The sequence below is a fragment of the Pinus tabuliformis genome, chromosome 2_2 (genome assembly GCF_031772625.1).
Source record: "Pinus tabuliformis cultivar Carrire ecotype Pingquan chromosome 2_2, CPIR1, whole genome shotgun sequence".
Lineage (NCBI taxonomy): Eukaryota > Viridiplantae > Streptophyta > Pinopsida > Pinales > Pinaceae > Pinus > Pinus tabuliformis.
In genome coordinates, this window is record NC_142300.1 from 1,188,783,240 (window position 1) to 1,188,791,717 (window position 8,478).

Consider the following 8,478-nt stretch of genomic DNA (forward strand, 5'->3'; position numbering starts at 1 on the left):
ATTGATCTGATAATACTGATTCACCCCCCCTCTCAGTATTATTTCCAACAATTGGTATCAGAGCAGGTCCTTCAGAGAAGCTTGATCGCTTGAAGGTAGATCATTCATCATGAGCAACTACGAGAAAGAAGCATCAATCAGGCCACCGGTTTTTGATGGAACAAATTTCAATTATTGGAAGGTAAGAGTTACTGCATATCTTCAATCTCTTGGTACAGAAGTTTGGAACATTGTAGAAACAGGCTATGCTTTTCCTTCAGCTACTCCTACAGATCCAGCTGAGAAAAAGACATATGAAACAAATGCAAAAGCAGTCAGTACTCTATTAGGAAGTATATCCCAAACAGAATTCATGAAGGTCATGCACTTCAAATCAGCAAAAGAGATATGGGACAAAATGATCACTAGCTATGAAGGAGATGAACAGGTAAAGCAAGCTAAACTTCAAACTCTCAGGATTCAATATGAGACTCTCAAGATGTATAATGATGAAAGTGTGGCTAATTATTTTCTTCGGGTAGATGAGATTGTTAATTGTATGAAAAATTTGGGTGAAGAAATAAAAGAGACTATAGTAGTTCAAAAGATTCTAAGATCATTATCCCCCAAGTTTGAATCTAAAGTATCTGCAATAGAAGAAAAGGAAAATCTCAAAGTTCTCACTATGTCTCAGCTACATGGAATTCTAACTGCTTATGAAATGAGAAAGGGAGGTCCATCAGACAGAAGGGAAGCTGCTTTTAAGGCATCAGGAAAAGAAGATTACTATGAAGCAAGCCATGTTCCAGAAGAAGAGGAAGAAGAATCAAATTTTGTCAGAAATCTTCAAAGGGGTGCTGGAAGGTTCAGAGGTAAGCTACCTTTCAAATGCTTTGCTTGTGGAAGAGTAGGTCATTATGCTGCAAAATGTCCTAATAAGGATAAAGGAAAAGAACCTGCTAGATGGAATAAGAAACAAAGTGCAAATAAGAAAAGCTACTACACCCATGAAGATAGTGATGGCTTATCAAACAGTGATGAAGATGAACAAGGTAATAAATATAAGCTATTAATGGCATTTGAAGATGATGATTATGAGGATGCTGTAGATGTGGATAATCTCTATAATGAAATTACTAGACTCAAGAGATGCATAGAAGAAAAGAGTGTGATCATTGATACTTTGCAATTTCAAATTGATGAAAAGGAAAAACATCTTGAAAAACTAGAAGGTGAAATTGTTGGTCTCAGAAAAGAAATTGAGAAAACAAAAGCTATTAATCTTAAGTTTGTCAAAGGATCTGAAACTTTGGATGAGATTATCAATGTGCAGCGGTCTCCTCTAAACAAGACAGGTTTGGGCTATAATGGAGAAACCTCTCAAGCATCCACCTCAAAAAGTTATCTTGATGCAGCAAGAAGAAATGAGCAGAAGAACAATGAAGATAATCAGGTAAAGCAGGGACGAATTACAAACAGAAACTATCAGGGACAATCCTTCTTAAGGGTGAACAAAAGCTACAACCAACCACAGGTAAAATCTTCTCAGTTTGGCACAAGAATAGATGAAAATAGAAATTACAATCAGTTGGCTGGTAGATTCAATAACCGCAGAAGCTTCTTCAATGGACAATGCTTTTCTTGCCATAACTTTGGTCACAAAGCAGCTCAATGTGTTGCATATAAAACAATCATGACTAGGGAAGCTCAAAAACAAAGAAGTATGACAGGGATTACAAAGAGGACCTATAACAACTTTTCGGTTCTTGAAAATGAAGTTGAATGTTCTATTTGCAATAATTTTGGTCATAAAGAATCTGAATGCAGGAGCAGGTTTCAGGAGAAAAAGGAACAAGCCACAAGCACCAAAAAATGGAGAATAAAGGAACCTCAGACAGAAAGATGTGGGATAGCGTTTTATGCAGAAGGACAGGAAAATCTATGGTACATTGACAGTGGATGTTCGAAACATATGACAGGTGATAAAGAAAAACTTGAATCTTATTCTACTTTAGAAAAGGGAAAGAAAGTTTCTTTTGGAAATGATACTCCTGCAACTATAAAAGGAAAAGGTATTGCTCCTTTGAAAGAAAAGGTCAAGGCTGGAAATGTTTTGTATGTTGATGGATTGAAGCATAATCTTCTAAGTGTCAGCCAGATGTGTGATCAAAAAACCGAGGTTATTTTCAGATCGAATGGATGTCTTGTTCGTGATCTTGATACAGGTAAAACAGTTCTCAAAGGCAAAAGAACTCCAAATAATCTGTACATATTTGAAGAAGGACAACAACAATGCTATCTTAGCAAGGATGAAGAGCACTGGTTATGGCATCGAAGGTTGGGACATCTAAGCTTCTCACAAATAAGGAAAGCATGCAAATATCAGGCAGTTCGCGATCTTCCAGATATCAAAATTCCAGACAACACCATATGCAAATCTTGTCAGTTTGGAAAGCAAACCAGAACTAACTTTCCAGAGAAGGAAGGATCAGCTAGCTTGCCTCTTGAGCTAGTCCATACAGATGTATGTGGTCCATTTAGGAAAAGGACACCTCGAGGAGAAGAATATCTGATATTATTCATTGATGATTTCTCAAGGTTTGTTTGGTTAGGGCTTATGAAGCACAAAGATGAAGCATTCGAAAAATTCAAATCCTTCAAAGCATTGGCTGAAAATGAATCAGGACACAAAATTAAGTGCCTCAGATCTGACAGAGGTGGGGAGTTCACATCAAATGAATTTTTCGATTTCTGCGATGAACATGGGATAAGAAGAGAATTCTCTACAGCTAGAACTCCTCAGCAAAATGGGGTTGTGGAAAGAATGAACAGAACTATCCAACAAATGGCTCGTGCTATGCTCGATGAATCAGGTACTCCTGCAACCTTCTGGGGTGAAGCTGCACATGCTGCTGTTATCATTCTTAACAAAACAAATGTCCGAGTAAACAGCACTCAAACACCTCATGAGCTTTGGAGTGGTAAAACTCCTTCCGTGAAGCATTTCAAAATCTTTGGGAGCAAATGTTATATTAAGAATACTGATGAGCAACTTGGCAAACTTGAACCTAGAGCAGATGAGGGCATTCTTCTTGGTTATTCTCCACATAGCAAAGCATACAAGTGCTACAATAAAAGACTTGGCAGAATTGTTGACAGTATTGATATAGTGGTTGATGAGAAGGGATATATTCCTAGGCAAGTTCATCATGAAGACATTGAAGAAGATGAAGGTTACTCTCAAAGGCGAAATGATGAAGAAGAAGAACCTCAAGAAGAAGAAGAATCTCAAGAAGAACCAGAGGAGCAGACAAGAATAGAAGAGAAGACTCCATCCAGATATGTCCAAAAGAATCATCCAGAAACTCAGATTGTGGGGCAGAAAGAAGCAGGAGTACAAACAAGAAGGACACTTGCAGAAGCTTCAAGCTACTTGGCTCTACTCTCCTCCATTGAACCACAAAATGTGAAAGAAGCATGCAAAGATGAATGTTGGGTCAAAGCAATGGATGAAGAACTTGAGCAAATCGAAAGGAACAACACTTGGGAATTAGTTCCTAGACCAAAAGATAAGAATGTAATAGGAACAAAATGGGTCTTCAAGAATAAATTAAATGAAAATGGAGAAGTAATTAGAAACAAGGCCAGACTTGTTTGTAAAGGGTATGCACAGCAAGAAGGAATAGATTTTGAAGAGACCTTTGCTCCTGTGGCAAGACTAGAGGCCATCCGAATGTTCCTTGCTCTCTCAAGCTTTCAAAACTTCAAGGTATTTCAAATGGACGTGAAATCAGCCTTCCTGAATGGAGACTTAGAAGAAGAAGTATATATTGAGCAGCCAGATGGGTTCATTCTTGGGAATGATCCAAACCTTGTATGCAGATTGAAAAAGGCACTCTATGGGCTCAAACAAGCTCCAAGGGCTTGGTACTATCGGTTGGACAAATATCTTCACCAACAAGGCTTTTCAAAAGGATCAGCAGATAGCAATCTCTATATAAAAGTTGAAAATAACAAATTGCTAATTCTTGTTGTTTATGTAGATGATATTATTTTTGGCAGCAATGAAGAGACTATGAGTCAAAACTTTGCCTTGGTTATGCAGAAAGAATTCGAAATGTCACTTCTTGGAGAATTGACATATTTTCTTGGATTGCAAATCCAACAAAATGAAGGAGGTATCTTCTTGTCTCAAACCAAATACCTCAAGCAGATCTTGAAGAAGTATGGCATGGAAGAGTCAAAGCCAGTATGTACACCCATGGTTACAGGATGCAGCCTCAGTGCAAATGATGAATCAGCAGCAGTTCACCAACCCACTTATAGATCCATGATTGGGAGTTTGCTTTATTTGACAGGTACTCGACCAGATATTACACATGCAGTAGGAATGGTTGGAAGATTTCAAGCCAACCCAAAGGAAACTCATCTTCAGGCAGTCAAAAGAATCTTCAAATATCTTCAAGGGACCCAAAACTATGGCTTATGGTATCCTAGAAATACAGATCTCACTCTTCATGCTTACACAGATGCAGATTGGGCTGGAAGTGTGGATGATAGGAAAAGCACAAGTGGAGGTGCTTTCTTCATGGGTTCCAGATTAGTATCTTGGTTCAGCAAGAAACAAAGTTCGATTGCCTTATCTACAGCTGAAGCAGAATATGTGGCTGCAGCATCTTGTTGCACACAACTTCTTTGGATGATGCAGACCTTGCAGGACTTTCAAATCACTTGCACTCCACCTGTCTCTATCTTATGTGATAATACAAGTGCAATCAGCATTTCAAAGAATCCAGTCATGCACTCAAAGACCAAGCACATACCAATCAAGTACCATTTTCTTCGGGAACAAGTGCTTGAGCAGAAGGTCAAGTTGGAGTATGTTCCTTCTAAGGAGCAAGTTGCTGATATTCTCACAAAACCACTGCCCAGGGAAACTTTTGAATATCTCAGACAAAAGCTGGGAGTAGTTGATGCTTCATCCTGTTGTTGAAGTTTGTTTGTTCTACAGAAAAGTTGGTATACGCAGGTTACGGAAGGGATATGCGCGTATACACGCGGATTCATGCTGGGTAAGTCGCGTGTATGCTGGACGCTTGTTGCAGAAAGAATATCCGCGTACATACGCTGTTTTATACAGGATAAATCGCGTATATGAAGTTCTGAACAGCAAGGGAAAACTCTGAAGTTCTGAACAGCAATGGGAATGTCAGAATTCTTCAGGCACAGTTTCAGGGAGTGCAACAGGCACAGGTTCAGGGGGAGCAGCTTAAAAGTCTCATAAAGCATTGTTGGCATTCAGATGTTTTGGTTGTTGGTTTCAGGAGAAGGAGCTCAGAAAGAAATCCTGGTTGCTGATCTAACAAGATGTTTATCAGATGCTGCTGGTGTCTTTCCTAAGTCTTGGTCTAGATCTGTTGTCTCTATGTCATGTATCTCTCTTGTCATATCTCTTTTATGGTGTCAAGGTCATGTAACGGCCTATGTTGGTTTCCCCACTATGCCTGGGATGAATGCTGTAATATAATTGGTTGTTTCTGATATGTCCCCTCTTGGTAGGGAGTATGGATGTATGTATTGAGTCTTTTGGTGATAGGAAGGTCCCTTATGGTGTATAAGTCTTGGTTCTTGTTGAAGAACATCTTTTGCAGATCTGGCCTACTGTCAGGGGGAGCACGAGTCAGCACAGCCAAGCAGAGGTATCAGCATGTCCTCAGGGGGAGCACAGCCCTTTGCCCTTGATGTCAAAGGGGGAGAGTGACTTGGTGTGGTGGTTGCCATCAAGTCCAAAGGGGGAGATTGTTGGCATTATGATTCAAGTGTTGTCCTTGATGGCAACTCACTCAGAGGATGGTACAGGTGCTCAGAGGTTGGTACAGGTGATGGCAACTTAATCAGAAGACAGATCTTAGTACAGCATGCCAAGGAAGTTCATATACGCATGTTCGTTAAGCCCAAGTCGCGTGTACACGCTAGTTGGATTCAGAAAAAGCGCGTGTATGTGGAAAAGTATCCTTTGGTCCATGGTGGTTAGTCCTTGGAAGTTGTGCCTATGATTTCGGACCATTGTGTCTCGACGGGCGTGTCGATCCCTAGTTTTGAAGTTGATGGTATTGTGTTACTATGGTTTTGGCTCTTGGTATTGAGCTAGGCCTAAGACTATATAAGGAGAAGAAGATCATTAGGCAAAATCATCTTTCGACAAGGCTTGAATATCTAAGAGAGAAAGAGATCTGATATGCAGGTTCTGGGTTGCTTGATCTAAGCCAAGGAGAGATCACATCGGTTGATGGAAGACTAGATCTAAGGATAGATCGGGATCTAATGGTTTGAAATGCACTATCATGATATGGTTGATTATGCGTATTTCTAGATCTGCATATTGTCGCAATGTTACGTTCTGGGTCTAACTAATGTCTGGTACAGCTGCAAATTGAGAAAGTTTATTTTTAGATCTGTACGCAGGTTGGCTTCGGTAAAAGCGCGTGTATACGCGGGTTTTTCTCATTGAAGTAGCGTATATCTTTTGAAGCTTGATTTTGGGTTTACAGTGGGGTCTGACTGTTATTGCAGAGTTCTGTAGTCTGCTCTGTGTTCTGGTAACTGGTGATTGACAGGGTTCAGTGGTTCAGTGATTCAAAGTTTGGTTGTTTTATGCTTCAATGATCTGTTGTGGAAATTGAATGAATTGTGGTCTTCAGATTGTAATGTTGTGCTTCAGGAATATCCAAGTCTGAAAATGTATGAAAAGTGATACCTGAAAGAAAGAAGATTGTAGGTCAGCACCTACGTACTAGTATCTTGGCTAGTACAAGAGCAAAGGGGGTTGGAGCTCCCTTCCAAGGAAGTTTGGAGAACGAGAGAAGGTTGTAGCCTTCTGCAGGTTGTAGCCTGCGTACTGGTATAAGGCTGCACCAGTACAAAAGATTGTAAACTGAAGTTTCATATTAAAGAAAGATAGAGACAACTTGCAGCAGGTGGTTTTCACCCACATTGGGTTTCCACCTTATATCTTGGTGTTCATGTGTGTGGCTTTTGATCTGTTCTGTTATACTGCACATGTTTACTGTTAATGTGGTGAATAATGTCCTGATGCACTTAACTGAAGAATAAGCTAACTAAATTGTGAGTTTTCTTCTTATACGCTGTTTCACTTAGTCACAGTAGCGTGTACACGCTGGTTCACTTAACTGAAGTAGCGTATATGTTTCTGAGCATTGAAAAGTTTGATTGATCTGATAATACTGATTCACCCCCCCTCTCAGTATTATTTCCAACACTTCCTACATTCACTGGCATAATGCCCATATTTTTTACAATAATAGCATTGGACATTGGATTTTTCATACCTTTGTCCTTGAGCATGATGTTGTCCTCTTTGTTGGCTGCTGTCTTGGCCTTGGTTCTGATTTGGATGGCTGCCTCTTCCTTGAGCATTTGCTGGGCTGTTCCTTCCACCTCTTCTGCCTCTTCCTCTCTTGTTTCCTCTGCCTTGACCTCTTCCTCTTCCAAAAGACATCTGGGTCTTGAAGGCTTGCTCTAGAGATGAGTTTTCATTTCTACTCAACCTCTACTCATGTGTTATCAGTGATGCATGTAGCTCATCAACTGAAAATTTTGAGAGATCCTTTGTCTCTTCAATGGTGGTGACAATCGCATCAAACTTTGAGGGTAAGACCCTCAATATTTTCTCCACAATCCTCCTATCTTCAAGGGTTTCTCCATGAGTCCTTATCTGTGTGACCAAACCAATTACATGTGTGAAGAATGAGTCAATGTTGTCTGACTCCTTCATGCACAAATTCTCAAAATCTTTCCTCAGCAATTGTAGTTTTGCTGTCTTCACTCTCTCCATGCCTTGATAGGATGTCTTGAGGGTTTGCCATGCTTCATTGGATGTCTTAGCTGCTGCTAACCTTGGAAACACACTTCCATGCACTGCTTGATACAAGAAGAAAAGGGCTTTTGAATCCTTCTTCTTGCAGCTCTTTAATAGATCCTTCTCTCCTTGAGTTAATGCATTAAACTCATTTTCATCTGCTGGTTGTTCAAAACCTTCCTCAACTATTTCCCATAAGTCTTGGGAAGAAAACAAGGCTTTCATTGTTATTGCACAATAGTCATAGTTTTTACCATCAAATAATGGGAGCTGCATACCCATGCTATTACTGGTGCTTGTGCCAGCCATTCTTGCAGGCTCAACTATGCTTCAATTTCTTGACTGTGTATTTTAAAACAACTAACTGCTTCTTCAGCAACACATAAAAAAACTTTGTGAAATAGCTGAGTATTTTCTTGACTGAGCCTTCACTCTGCTTGAGAAGTTTTACTGCTGCAACAAACTCCTCCCTTCAGCTTCTTGAACACCTTCAAAGAGCCTAAGCCTGCTCTGATACCACTGTTGGGGATTTTTCTGATAAAATCCCAAAAACAAACAAAATAAACTAATAGAGGCAATGCTCTGTTTCTACCTTTCAAGGATCTTTTTGTGCACAGGGA